At 38.1% G+C, this 12,964-nt stretch overlaps 1 long non-coding RNA gene across 4 annotated transcripts in view; it reads right to left on the bottom strand.

Annotated features, from left to right (window-relative positions):
* The window catches only part of LOC309791705, a 215,173-nt gene that overhangs the window by 195,024 nt on the left and 7,185 nt on the right, over positions 1–12,964 (bottom strand). For 2 of the 4 annotated variants that reach the window (XR_014291543.1, XR_014291544.1), the window contains exons 2-3: positions 4,583–4,655; positions 2,746–2,830 (exon numbers count right to left, since the gene is read on the bottom strand). This is a non-coding gene — a long non-coding RNA (uncharacterized lncRNA). Of the gene's footprint in view, positions 1–2,745; positions 2,831–4,546; positions 4,656–12,964 lie in introns of all 4 variants that reach the window. The other 2 variants (XR_014291542.1, XR_014291545.1) reach the window with 2 other exon arrangements.

Here is a 12,964-nt window from a genome sequence, read left to right as displayed (position 1 = left end):
TTTTAGAATTCCAAGGGATATCAGCGTTTTAGTATATTAACTGTAATTTAAAAAAACAAGTATTTAGTAGAGTTCTTTTTGGGGGGCAGTAACTGTGAGAAATGTCATGTACTTATATTTGTGTCATATATTTATTCAGATCTTTATTTGCATGGTTACAATTGACTTGGCTTTCTATTCCTTTAGTGACAATTTCTTCAAAAACCTATGTCTCCTCAAGAAGAATCTAAAGAATTTCATGTAGTTCTTATTCCATTTTCAGACCACCTGAGGTATAATTCATTTATAATACAATAAACTGAATGTATATAAAATACCATTTGAATAGTTTTGACTTTCACAGTTGTGAAATCATCACCGCAATCAAGATAATAAACATATCCATTACTCTCAAAAAACAAACAGGGACTTGCCTGGTGGTGCAGTGGTTAAGAATCCGCCTGCCAATGCAGGGAGGTGACACAGGTTGGATCCCTGATCCAGGAAGATCCCACATGCCACGGAGCAACTAAGTCCATGTGCCACAACTGCTGAGCCTGTGCTCTAGAGACTGCGAGCCACAACTACTGAGTCCGTGTGCCTAGAGCCCAAGCACCACAACACGAGAAGTTACCAGAATGAGAAGCCTGTGCACTGAAACAAAGAGTAGCCCCAACTCACCGCAACTAGAGAAAGCCTGCGCGCACTGAAGACCCAATGAAGTCAAAAATAAATAAATAAATAAATATTTTAAAAACAAACAAACAAACAAAATCTATGTCTCCTCATAGGTTTGGCCACTGGTAACTCAGATACATTTCAGAAACTCAGGGACCTGAGTCTTCCAGCAAAAAGTTTTTATATTTTACTGAGTAATACATACTTTTTCTTCCTTAAATTAAAAAATTCTTCATCTTTTCTAATTAGAAAAAAATTGCCTATCTAAGTTAATTTCATTTAACTGCTCTTATGTGACTGTAATTTTTTGGAAAAGAACTCTCAAAATCAGACCAATGTACTCTGGTTGAACTTTTGTTTTTCAGTTAATTGCGCTTAGCATGCAGCTCAGGTTGATAATCTTGTCTGTGCTGACACTAAAGTATCTACTTATTGATGTTATGCTGCCAGTTATAACTATTTTCATAATTGATAATCTAAATTTAGCTCTTGATAGTTCAAAAATATCTGTTATCATCAACACTTCTCAAAAAAATATCAACATCATTTTATTTTTTTTTAAATTTTCTAGCATTTTAGAATGGGAAAACTTTTGTTCAGAATTAATGGTTAAAGGTTTTACTAGCTATTTATGAACTAAGTGAAAACCTGCAAGACTATTTTCCATTGTTTTAAATATATAGTGCAAATCCGACGTCTTATGTCCTCTACTCATATTGAATCAGGCTAGATTAAGAATAATAATCATAAATACCATTTCTAGCTACTAAGTGAATTTATTCCTTAAATTTTATGTTAGGTGGTATCATAATTGGGGCAACCAATACACTAAAATAGATTAGTTTTCACAAGTTTGACTTAACATGTTATATATCTCAAACTACAGTTAAATGTCGTAGACTTTTTTATTTTCAATGAATTCCAATGAGGCAAAAAACACAAACAAAAAGCATAATCCCTCTGAGAATTTAGAGTATGGAGATCTGTAATTCATGAGATTACTAATTTTAATTCCTGCACAGGGATATTGTTTGATCTACTATTTTATTGAGAGGCTGGATTTTAGCTGTGAAATTTACCTGCAAAATTGTTTTATAATAGAAAATAACATGCTTTTGCTTTCAGTATTACTATTGTAAGAAAAAAATAGACTAAAACGAGATTATTAAGGCCTCCTTTTTTTTTTCTTCCTAAGGACAGCAAGGAAGTCACTATACAAAGTAAAATAAAAATAGAGAGAAAGCATAGATTTGTGAAGGCACAAATCAGATTCAGAAACTTCTCCTGGCCTGAAGCATTACAACACTCACAGCATGCAGGAGAGATCTTTAAGGGAGTCTGTCCTGTGTCATCAAGGGTCTAGATTACATCATCATTGATTTCATCTTCTCCATCTCCTAATTTTAATGGCTCTGCTTTCCCAAAGGCTGCTGTAAGTTATCCCATAAGTTCTCAAAATAAGCGAAATTTAAAATAGAAACACTGCTTCTGTGTTGTCTTTGTCTTTGCCTTTTTTTGATATCACATCTACTTGCAGAGATAACAGTACCTTCTGCTCCAGTTCCAATGAAAATGCTCTTTATATATTCACTGTTTTTATCAATGAGATAAAGAATTTTTGTGACTTGTGAAATAAGACACGAATAGTACATTTACTCTGCTTTACTGTAAAATTTAACCATAATGAATTTTGTTGAATTTATGAGACAAGAGCTATATCCAAAATAAATTTGGATGAAATGTTTTGCAGCATGTGATAATTCAACTATAATTTTATATTTTTCCTTACATCAGACTGGAGCAACACTTCCACAAACATATTTTTAAAATAAACAAAATTACAGAAGTTTTACTTTCTAATATGTTCACTCCTTCCGAGATTCACTGGGAAAGAGTAAAAAATCTGGAAGAGGGTAATGAGTCCCAGCTGAGAATCATGTGCCAAGATGCTCAATGACTTTTTTTTCTTTAAAGACGTAGATAATAAGGATAGGGAATAATTTTTAGCTATTAGGGAGTGCTTCTTTAAAAAAAAAAATAGAAGTTCCACCTTGCAAATAGGTGAATTACCATTTTGAACTGCCTTACCTTATCTGAGAGTAGGAAGGGATTTAAGAAGTTAGCAGCAGTTCTCAAATGTATCTGTCATTCAGGTAGAAGTTGTCACTGGTCCCTGGTAAAAAGTTAAATTTACTTCTCAGGAACTGTTCTTTAGTGAATCCTTAATATTCTTTCAGTGTTAAAATAGCAGTTTTAAGATGAAATGATGTGAAGCTAAATTGTGGTTGTTACTTTTAATGTACTCACTTAGCAAAATAAAAAGTTGGCAACTGTATATCGGTCCCCTTACCTTTGCCCTTGAAATTTTACTGGTTCATAAAGCCCCAAATTGGTGAGCACTTTTCTAATAGAGCTTCTGTCTTTCCACAAACACTTATTGAGTCTCTGCGGACAGATCATGAACATGACACACAGGTGTCAAATAGAACATAGAGTCTCATGATAGACAAATAAGTAATGATTGTAATACAGTGGAATAAGTGCTTTTAGGGAAACAGAAGTGCAGGGAATACTGGAGCATATGAGCAGGCCACCTAATCCTGATTTGGGGAAGTCAGGCAAGGATTTCTCTAGGAAAGAGATATAAAACATGACTAGTACATATTGGCTTTATGAGCAAAGTATCTCCCTTGAGGTAACTAGGTACTTAGAAAAGCAAACCAAGGGGCTGCTTTATCACCATGGAATTAGAGCAACTGGCTATAATTAGAGCCTGTTGAACTTTGATGAAATAATCATGTCCCAGCCAGTACAACAGTTCCTTAGTGGCCAGATATTAATTTCTCTAGAGGCAAGGTAGTGGGATAAAATTTTTGAGGTAAGAAGTGATATTCTCTTTCTCTGTCTCTCTCTGTTTCTGTCTGTCTTTCTGAGAGTGAGACTTCCCTTATCCTCCTCCAGATCCTGAGTCTTTGTCTCAGAAGAAGAGAGTATCTGGGGAGAAAACTGGGAGGGCAGGAACCTCATCTTTCTGGGTTTGGTTTCCAAAACCCACCAAAGAGGATACAAGTAGGTGCCTCTGGATAAATCACAAATGAGACAGCGCTTAGGGAATAAAGCACTCGGGATGTGGGGGAGCTTGCCCTGAGACTAAAATATTGTTCTCACAGGGCTGGGGAGTAGAGGCAGGAGGGGTAGAGAGGAAGAGAATACTCAAGGGGAGCTGATAAAAGCAGAATTTGGTGGTTCCCAAGGACAGAGACATATATCCAGTCAGAACCTCAAGGAGGTGAGAGCACCCAGTAAAAAAAAGGTTGGAAGGTATGCCTAGGGAGGGAATCTCAAATTCCCATGTGATCCAAAGGTAGTCAGGAGAGCCACAGGACCTGGAGGTGCTTGTGGAGAGAAACAAGGGCTGTAGTGCTAACTGGGAGACTAGGCAGGCTTCCCAGTGCCTTGAGGCTACATAAGTGTGACTCATATATAACTGGTATGGCTGTACTGGTTGATAAATTATCAAAGTACTTTATATTCATTGATAGCCATTTACCCAGAATGACCTACCCTCCCCAAACTAAAGGATTAATGCCTGGGATGGCAGAGGAACCTCCAGGATGCCACATAAGCACTAAACCTGGCATCTGCATCCTTTCTGACTGGTTGGTATATTAGTTATCTCATGTTGCATGACACTTTACTCCAAAAATTGGCAGCTTAAAGCAGTAATAACCATTTGTTGTCTCACAGAGTTTCTGTGGGTCAGGAATTTGGGAGCAGCTTAGCTGGGCTATTCTGGCTCACGGTATATCATGAGTTTGTAGTCACGAGGTCAGCTGGGTCTGCAGTCTTGACTGGCACAGGGGGACCAATCCTAAGATGTGTCACTCACGTAGCTGGCAAGCTGTAGGAGGCCTCAGTTCCTCACCTTGTGGACCTCTCTGTGAAGCTGCTTGGATGTCTTCAATGACATGGCATCTGCCTTCCCCAGAATGAGTGACCTAAGAGAGAGCAAGGCAGAGCTATAATGTCTTTTATGACTTAGCCTTCAAAGACACACTCCATCATTCCTGAAGTATCCTACTGATGACACAGGTAATCCCTGTTCATTGTGAGAGAGACTACACAGGGTTTACTAACTAGGAGGTGAAAATAATTGGGAGTTGTCTTTAAGGCTCCTACCACAGTCGGTGACCTTGTCCTATGGGTTGTTAAATACTTGGAATGTCACTTTCACACAAGTCAGAGTAGCCTTGAAAAAGGAGGAGGCAAAAGTGCAGGGCAAAGTCCAACCTGACTGAGATTAAATTTTTGTCTTCCTCCAAGAATGGTACCTCAAACAGAAGCTGGGCTTTATAAAAATGTAAATTTTGTTCTTGCACACCTGAATTTGTGTACTGAGATTCATGGCTACTGTGTTCCATGTAACTGCTCCCTGAAAGTAACTGCTCCCTGAAAATAACTGCTCCCTGAAAGTAACTGCTCCCTGAAAGTAACTGCTCCCTGAAAATAACTGCCAAAGTTTTCTTTGTTCACCACTCCTCTTCTATCACTTTAATTCTTTCTTTAAAAGGTACAGTCCTTCAATAACTTTGCTATTTAGAATGTGAATCTGGGAAGCACTCTGCCTCTTCCCATTAATAGTGATTTCATTCTCATTCCTTCTGGAAGCCCAGAATGTGGAGCACGTATAATGTCCTTCCTAGAAGGGCATCTGTGCAGCAAGGCAAATGCTAATTAGTGCTGCCTTGGTGTTCAGAAGGAAGAAGGGCAGGTTGACAGTGAGTGTCATTGGATTTATGCACCATTCATATTTATTATCTGTTTTGGGGACAAGCATTGATAAAATATGACATTGCTTAAGTTTCTTAACAAACAACCATCAATGATATAGTATGGCAGTTACCCAGTGAATTATCAAGGGGTATGTCTGAGTCCGTGTCTTTGGAATTTTCTAGGACTTCATGGAGATCCTGAGCTGCAGAATTTTAGAAATGCTGTCCATCTGAGAGTTATACTGTTATTCTTGGAAAGATGTTTAAAAATTCTAAGTTACTTGGATATATTTGGAATCTGGGTGAAAAGAGAAAGAAATATGAAGTTCTAGGTAATTTATCAATGGTAGCAACATTAGTTCCCAAGCCGAGAAAAGAATGAATAATTCCCAATTTGTGTCTTATAAAAAACAAGCAAAATTTCAAGCCTCTGTGGGCTGGATATATTTTACCATGTCTTCTCTTCAACACAAGTCAACCATTGCTGAGCAATTAATCATATACTAGAAAAAGACATTCTGTGGAGTTGAAATATAATTTCCATATGAAATATAGCTATGTTTAATAGCTTCTGAGCTATGTATGTCAAATAGCTTCTGAGTCTAGCTATTACTTCAGGAGAACACACAGCCCTACCTCTCATCAAAAATGGAAGCTCACATCCAGAATGAAAGAATAATAATAATGGCTACTGTGGCAGTTACGGTGGTGCAGTTAGAATCTCTCTTCAAGAAAGAACTGGCTGCTCAGCTGCAAGGGGGGAGAGGCTGACAGTCTCTAGCTGCTAAAGGCTTCAGGATTTATCTCAGCTTCTGAGCTGAGGCAATGCCCTTCAAGGCAGAACTCAGTCAATGTCTGAACATGTCGGGGTCCTAAGGCCTGGCTACTTCTGCCCACTGTAGTAAGACTGTTCTAATCGGTAATCTTTGCTCAGGAGTTTTTCTTATTGAGTTGGCTGACACTTGGTCAGATCTAAATCATGGCATGAGACTTGTTCTGTCCAATCTTGCTTCTTACTCTCCTTTCACATGTATCACATATGCATCATGGTCTGAAAGCATTCCCTACCCAATCTCACTTTCTTCCCCTTTTATATTTCACATGGAGTGTCCCCTAGTAAAACTCTTGCATTCCCATCTCAACATCTGCTTCTCAGAGGCCCAAAATGACACAGCTACTATTTACTAAGAACCTACGGTATGAAGGAGTATATCATAGTGTGTTTGGGGAAGCTATTTAACCTCTCCTAACTGTTCTCTCATCTATAAAGTGGGGTTGTTGTAAAAATTAAATGAAATAATCTACAGAGTAATTTGTACAGTCCCTGGGATACAGCAAGTACTCAATAACTGGTATGTAACACTAAGAGTATTATTATGCCATATGCTAGAGTCTGTGTGAGAAATTTTTTATTACTTGTAATTCTTGTTAAATATCAAATATTATTGTGCTCATTTAACGTATGAGGTAACTAGTGTTCACTGAAGTTAAAATAACTTGTTCAAATTACTTTATATATTTCAACCTGGGATTCAAACTCAGCAAGTTCTGTAGAAGACAGCAATGCATACGTATACTAGCAAAGAATCCACTGCTGTTACCTAGAATGTAAAGGAGCTCCACACCCTCTACGGCATAGTATGTACAATCTGTAATTAATAAAAACTACTTTGGGGATTCATTCATAATTTTAAGTCTACTCTTAATTCCACCATGTATATGACATTAGAATCTATCAATGGGTGCTTAAACCAAGAATTTGTGAAAAAGTTCAAAACAGCAATATATAATGCCACTGCCAGTGCCTGATGAATAATGATAAGTTATTTTATTTTATTTTTTGCATTTAATTTTAGTTTTAATTTTTTGAATTTTATTTTATTTTTTATACAGAAGGTTCTTATTAGTTATCTATTTAATACATATTAGTGTATATATGTCAATCCCAATCTCCCAATTCATCCTCCCTGTGCCTGCTTTCCCCCCTTGGTGTCCATACGTTTGTTCTCTACATCTGTGTTTCTACTATTTCTGCCTTGCAAACCTGTTCACATGTACCATTTTTCTAAGTTACACATATATGCATTAATATACAATATTTGTTTTTCTCCTTCTGACTTACTTCACTCTGTATGACAATCTCTAGGTCCATCCACGGCTCTACAAATGACCCAATTAAGTTCCTTTTTATGGCCGAGTAATATTCCATTGTATATATGTATCACATCTTCCTTATCCATTTGTCTGTCGATGGGCATTTAGGTAGCTTCCATGACCTGGCTATTGTAAATAGTGCTGCAATGAACATTGGGGTGTATGCGTCTTTTTGAATTATGGTTTCCTCAGGGTATGTGCCCAGTCGTGGGACTGCTGGGTCATATGGTAATTCTACTTTTAGTTTTTTTAAAAAACCTCCATACTGTTCTCCATAGTGGCTGTATCAATTTACATTCCCACCAACAGTGCAAGAGGGTTCCCCTTTCTCCACACCCTCTCCAGCATTTGTTGTTTGCAGATTTTCTAGATAATGCCCATTCTAACCGGTGTGAGGTGATACCTCATTGCAGTTTCGATTTGCATTTCTCTAATAATTAGTGATGTTGAACATCTTTGCATGTTCCTCTTGGCCATCTGTATGTCTTCTTTGGAGAAACATCTATTTAGGTCTGCTGCCCATTTTTTCATTGGCTTGTTTAATTTTTTAATATTGAGGTGCAGGAGCTGTTTATATATTTTGGAGATTAATTCTTTGTCCGTTGATTCATTTGCAAATACTCTCTCCCATTCTGAGGGTTGGGTTTTCATCTTGTTTATAGCTTCCATTGCTGGGCAAAAGCTATTAAATTTCATTAGGTCCCATTTGTTTTTATTTCCATTACTCCAGGAGATGGGTCAAAAAAGATCTTCCTGTGATTTATGTCAAAGAGTGCTCTCCTAGGTTTTCCTCTAAGAGTTTTATAGTGTCTGGCCTTACATTTAGGTCTTTAATCCATTTTGAACTTATTTTTGTGCCTGGTGTTAACGAGTGTTCTACTTTCATTCTTTTACATGTAGCTGTGCAGTCTTCCCAGCACCACTTACTGAAGAGACTGCCTTTTCTCCATTTTATATCCTTGCCTCCTTTGTTACAGATTAGTTGACCATAGGTGCATGGGTTTATCTCTGGGCTTTCTATCCTGCTCCACTGATCTATATTTCTGCTTTGGTGCCAGTACCATATTGTCTTGATGCCTGTAGCTTTGTAGTATACTCTGAAGTCAGGGAGTCTGATTCCGCCAGCTCCGTTTTTTTTCTCTCAAGATTGGTTTGGCTAATCGGGGTCTTTTCTGTCTCTATACAAGTTTTTACATTTTTTTGTTCTAGTTCTGTAAAAAATGCCATTGGGGAGTCAGCTCAATGCACCACCAGTCCCTCCCATCAGGAAGCTTTCAAAAGCCTCTTACATAGCCTCATCCACCATAGGGCAGACAACAGAGGCAAGAAGAACTACAATCCTGCAGCTTGTGGAACAAAAACCACATTCACAGAAAGATAGACAAGATGAAAAGGCAGAGGGCTACATACCACATGAAGGAACAAGATAAAACTCCAGAAAAACAACTAAATGAAGTGAAGATAGGCAACCTTCCAGAAAAAGAATTCAGAATAATGATAGTGAAGATGATCCAGGACCTCGGAAAAAGAATGCAGGCAAAGATCGAGCAGATGCAAGAAATGTTTAATAAAGATCTAGAAGAATTAAAGAACAAAGAAACAGAGATGAACAATACAATAACTAAAATGAAAACTACACTAGAAGGAATCAACAGCAGAGTAACTGAGGCAGAAGAACGGATAAGTGACCTGCAAGACAGAATTGTGGAATTCACTGCTGTGGAACTGAATAAAGAAAAAAAAATGAAAAGAAATGAAGACAGCCTAAGAGACCTCTGGGACAATATTAAACGCAACAACATTCGCATTATAGGGGTCCCAGAAGGAGAAGAGACAGAGAAAGGACCAGAGAAAATATTTGAAGAGATTATAGTCAAAAACTTCCCTAACATGGGAAAGGAAATAGGCACCCAAGTCCAGGAAGTGCAGTGAGTCCCATACAGGATAAACCCAAGGAGAAACATGCCAAGACACACAGTAATCAGATTGGCAAAAATTAAAGACAAAGAAAAATATTGAAAGCAGCAAGGGAAAAACGACAAATAACATACAAGGCAACTCCCATAAGGTTAACAGCTGATTTCTCAGCAAAAACTCTACAAGGCAAGAGGGAGTGGCATGATATACTTAATGTGATGAAAGGGAAGAACCTACAACCAAGATTACTCTACCCAGAAAGGATCTCATTCAGATTCGATGGATAAATCAAAAGCTTTACAGACAAGCAAAAGCTAAGAGAATTCAGCACCACCAAACCAGCTCTACAACAAATGCTAAAGGAACTTCTCTAAGTGGGAAACACAAGGAGAAAAGGACCTACAAAAACAAACCGAAAACAGTTAAGAAAATGGTAATAGGAACATGCATATTGATAATTACCTTAAATGTGAATGGATTAAATGCTCCAAACAAAAGACACAGGCTTGCTGAATGGATACAAAGACCCACATATATGCTGTCTACAAGAGACCCACTTCAGACCTAGGGACACATACAGACTGAAAGTGAGGGGATGGAAAAAGATATTCCATGCAAATGGAAATAAAAAGAAAGCTGGAGTAGAAATACTCATATTGCTACTCATAAAATAGATTTTAAAATAAAGGATGTTACAAGAGACAAGGAAGGACGATACATAATGATCAAGGGATCAAACCAAGAAGAAGATATAACAATTATAAATATATATGCACCCAACATAGGAGAACCTCAGTACATAAGGCAACTGCTAACAGCCATAAAAGAGGAAATCGACAGTAACACAATAATAGTGGGGGACTTTAACACCTCACTTACAACAATGGACAGATCATCCAAAATGAAAATAAATAAGGAAACAGAAGCTTTAAATGACACAATAGATCAGATAGATTTAATTGATATTTATAGGACATTCCATCCAAAAACAGCAGATTACACTTTCTTCACAAGTGCGCACGGAACATTCTCCAGGATACATCACATCTTGTGTCACAAATCAAGCCTCAGTAAATTTAAGAAAATTGAAATCATATCAAGCATCTTCTCTGACCACAATACTATGAGATTAGAAATCAATTACAGGGAAAACAACGGAAAAACACAAACACATGGAGGCTAAACAATATGTTACTAAATAACTAAGAGATCACTGAAGAAATCAAAGAGGAAATCAAAAAATACTTAGAGACAAATGACAATGAAAACACGATGATCCAAAACCTATGGGATGCAGCAAAAGCAGTTCTAAGAGGGAAGTTTATGGCTATACAAGCCTACCTCAAGAAACAAGAAAAATCTCAAATAAACGATCTAACCTTGTACCTAAAGGAACTAGAGAAAGAAGAACAAATAAAACCCAAAGTTATCAGAAGGAAAGAAATCATAAATATCACAGCAGAAATAAATGAAATAGAAACAAAGAAAACAATAGCAAAGATCAATAAAACTAAAAGCTGTTTCTTTGAGAAGATAAACAAAATTGATAAAATTTGATGATAGACAGACTCATCAAGAAAAAGAGGGAGAGGACTACTCATTATGTAGTGTCCTTCCTTGTCTCTTGTAACATTCTTTATTTTAAAGTCTATTTTATCTGCTATGAGTATTGCTCTTCCAGATTTCGTTTGATTTCCATTTGCATGGAATATCTTTTTCCATCCCCTCACTTTCACTCTGTATGTGTCCCTAGGTCTGAGCTAATTTGGTGGTGCTGAATTCTCTTAGCTTTTGCTGGTCTGTAAATGTTTTAATTTCTCCATCGAATCTGAGTGAGATCCTTGCTGGGAAGAGTAATATTGGTTGTAGCTTCTTCCTTTTCATTACTTTAAATATATTGTGCCACTCCCTTCTGGCTTGTAGACTTTCTGCTGAGAAATCAGCTGTTAACCTTATGGGAGTTTCCTTGTATGTTATTTGTCATTTTTCCCTTGTTGCTTTAAATAATTTTTCTTTGTCTTTAATTTTTGTCAATTTGATTAGTATGAGTCTTGGTGTGTTTCTCCATGGGTTTATCCTGCCTGGGACTCTCTGTGGTTCTTGGACTTGGGTGGTTATATTCTTTCCCATATTAGTGAAGTTTTTGACTATAATCTCTTCAAATATTTTCTCTAGACCTTCCTCTCTCTCTTCTTCTTCTGGGACCCCTATAATGTGATTTGTGGTGCATTTGATGTTGTCCCAGAGATCTCTTAGGCTGTCTTCATTTCTTTTCATTCTTTTTTCTTTATTCTGTTCCACTGCAGTGAATTCCACCATTCTGTTTTCCAGGTCACTTATCCATTCTTCTGCCTCAGTTACTCTGCTATTGATACCTTCTAGTGTATTTTTCATTTCAGTTATTGTATTGTTCCTCTGTTTGTTCTTTACTTCTTCTAGGTGTTTGTTCTTTAATTTTTGAAGATCTTTGTTAAACATTTCTTACTTCTTCTTGATCTTTGCCTTCATTCTTTTTCCGAGGTCCTGGATCATCTTCACTATCATTATTCTGGATTCTTTTTCTGGAAGACTGCCTATCTCCACTTCACTTAGTTTTTTTTCTGGGTTTTTTTCTTGTTCCTTCATCTGGTACATAGTCTTTTGCCTTTTCATTGTGTTTATCTTTCTGTGAATGTGGTTTCCATTCCACAGGCTGCAGAATTATAGTTCTTCTTGTTTCTGCTGTCTGTCCTCTGGTGGATGAGGCTATCTAAGAGGCTTGTGCAAGCTTCCTGATGGGAGGGACTGGTGGTGGGTAAAGCTGGGTGTTTTTCTGGTGGGCAGAGCTCAGTAAAACTTTAATCCACTTGTCTGCTGATGGGTGGGGCTGAGTTCCCTCTGTATTGGTTGTTTGGCCTGAGGCGACCCAGTATTGCAGGCTACAGGCTCTTTGGTGGGACTCATGGCAGACTCTTGGAAGGCTCATGCCAAGGAGTACTTCCCAGAACTTCTGCTGCCAGTGTCCTTGTCCCCATGGTGAGCCACAGCACCCCGCCCCCACCCCCCGGGCCTCTGCAGGAAACCCTCCAACACTAGCAGGTAGGTCTGGTTCAGTCTCCTATGGGGTCCCTGCTCCTTCCCTCTGGGTCCTGTTGTGCACATTACTTTGTGTGTGCCCTCCAAGAGTGGAGTCTCTGTTTCCCCCAGTCCTGTTGAAGTCCTGCAGTCAATTCCCGCTATCCTTCAAAGTCTGATTCTCTGGGAATTCCTCCTCCCATTGCCGGACCCACAGGTTGGGAAGCCTGACATGGGGCTCAGAACCTTCACACCAGTGGGTGGATTTCTGTGGTATAATTGTTCTCCCGTTTGTCAGTCACCCACAGAGCAGTTATGGGATTTGGTTTTATTGTGAGTGCGCCCCCTTGTGTCATCTCATTGCGGCTTCTCCATTGTCTTTGGATGTGGGGGTCCCTTTTTTGGTGAGT

Source organism: Mesoplodon mirus (genome assembly GCF_964341445.2).
Source record: "Mesoplodon mirus genome assembly, chromosome: 16".
NCBI classification, from domain to species: Eukaryota; Metazoa; Chordata; class Mammalia; order Artiodactyla; family Ziphiidae; genus Mesoplodon; species Mesoplodon mirus.
This window is presented reverse-complemented; position numbering and strand designations above follow the sequence as displayed.